Source organism: Trichechus manatus, unplaced genomic scaffold (genome assembly GCF_000243295.1).
Source record: "Trichechus manatus latirostris isolate Lorelei unplaced genomic scaffold, TriManLat1.0 scaffold00208, whole genome shotgun sequence".
NCBI lineage: Eukaryota > Metazoa > Chordata > Mammalia > Sirenia > Trichechidae > Trichechus > Trichechus manatus.
Window position 1 is genome coordinate 2,345,799 of NW_004444144.1, and position 2,398 is coordinate 2,348,196.

The window sequence follows — 2,398 nt, forward strand, 5'->3', positions numbered from 1 at the left end:
GTTCTCCCTCAGTCCTGAAGGGGTGAGACCAGTGGAGTATCTTAGATGGCCGCTCACAGGCTTTTAAGACCCCAGACGCTACTCACCAAGGTAGAACGTAGAACATTGTCTTTATAAACTGTGTTATGCCAATTAAGTTAGATGTTCCCTGAGACCATGGTCCCCACAGCCCTCTGCCCAGCAATTCAGTCCTCAGGAAGTTTGGAAGTGTCTATGGAGCTTCCATGACCTTTCCTTAAAACAAGAAATTTGTAGTGGATGTGACAGTAAAAGCATAAGCAGCAAAAGAGAAAGTAAATAAACTGGACATAATCAAAATTTAAAACTTTTGTGCTTCAAAGGACAACATCAAGAAAGTGAAAAGACAACCCACAGAATGGGAAATTAATTGCAAATCATATATTTGATAAGGGACTTATATCTAAAATTTATAAAGAACTCTTACAACTCAATAATAAAAACAGAAATAACCAAATTAAAAAAATGGGCAAAAGATTGAATAGAATCTATAAATTTCCAGATAAGATTTACAAATGTCCAGTAAGCACATAAAGAGATGTTCAACATCATTAATCATCAGGGAAATAAAAATCAAAACCAAAATGAATTTTAAATCTGTTGTTGTTGTTGAGAATGTGCACAGCAGAACATACACAGTTCAACAATTTCTGTATCTACAATTTAGTGACATTAATTAGATTATTCCAGTTATGCAACCATACTCACTCTCCTTTTCCGAGTTTCTCCTCCCCCATTAACATAAACTCACTGCCCCCTAAGTTTCCTCTCTAATCTTTCAAGGTGTCATTGTCAATTTGATCCCATATAGATAGATCTTAAAAGAGCACAATGCTCAAGGCAGACATTCTTTACTAGTTAGCCTAAACTATTGTTTGGTTTGGGTAAGACTTCAGGTGATATATTTGGTATGAAGTTTGGAGATTGTCTCAGTGCAATGGTTTCAGGAGTTTACGCAACCTCCATGGCTCCAGAAAGTCTGGATTCCATGAGAGTTTGAATATCTGTTCCCCATTTTCCCCCTTCTCAGGGGATTCTTCTATGGAATCTTTCATAAGAGTGTTCAGTGGCGGTAGCTGGGCACCATCCAGTTCTTCTGGTCTCATGGCAAGAGGGGCACTTGTTCATGGAGGCAATTGGCCACACATTCTGTTTCTTCCTCCACCTCTTGGCTCTCTTTCTTTCTCTGTTGCTCTGGGCAAAGGGAGAGCAGTTGTTCTGCCTTGGATGGCCACTTGCAGGGTTTTGGGACCCCAGGCACTGTGTGGCCAGCTGGGAGGTAGAGCAGAGGCACTGAACACCATATTAGGCTGACTGACTGTAATATCCCAAGAAGCCATGACCCTAGGCCTCCAAACCTGGGAACCAAATTCTGTGGGGTATCTGGTGGTGCATGGGCAGCCTCGAAGCTTCTACTTTTTTTTTTTTTTTTTGTCTTTGTTGTGGATATGTCTATCACATGGTGTTATGGATTGAATTGTGTACCCTAAAAATGCGTGTCAACTTGGCTAGGCCATGATTCCCAGCATTGTATGTTTGTCCTCCATTTTCTGATCTGGTGTAATTACCTATGTGTTGTAAATACTAACCTCTATGATATTAATGAGGTAGGATTAGAGGCAATTATCTCAGTGAGGCAGGATGCAATCTACAGGATTAGGTTGTATTTTGAGTCAATCTTTTCGAGATGTGAAAGAGAGAAGCGAGCAGAGAGGAGAGGGACCCCATTACCACCAAGCAAGAAGAGCCAGGACTGGAGCGCATCCTTTGGAGCCAGGGTCCATGTGCTGAGAAATTCCTAGACCAGCGGAAGATTGATGACAAGGACGTTCCCCCAGAGCCAGCAGAGACAGAAAGCCTTCCGCCGGAGATGGCACCCTGAATTTGGACTTCCAGGTTCCTAGACTGTAAGAGAATAAATTTTTGTTTGTTAAAGCCATCCACTTATAGTATTTCTGTTATAGTAGCACTACATAACTAAGACAGAATTTAGTACCAGGAATGGTGTCCCTTTAGGCACATATCAGTGGATCTAGGCTTGCAGACCCATGGAGCGAGAGAGCTGAATGCCTTCCAGCTGAGGTTTACTGGTGGAGTGGGGTGCCTCCAGGCACTTACTGATAGAACTAAAGAGCTTTGGAACACTTGCCCGAGCAGGGCAGAGGCAGCCTGGCCTAAGAGGCCCGAGGGGTCAAGAGGTCAAGGAACCAGGAAGCAGCAGCTGAAGAGATAAGAAGCGTAGGAAGCAGAGTTGCCTTGGTCTCAAAGGGTGGGCCCACAACCCCCTAGGTTTCAGAGTCAAATCTTCACCAACTCAGTTCTGGAGTCTGGGGCTGCCATTCACAAGTGCCAGGGGGATGGGGTCAGACCTGCTGCTGAA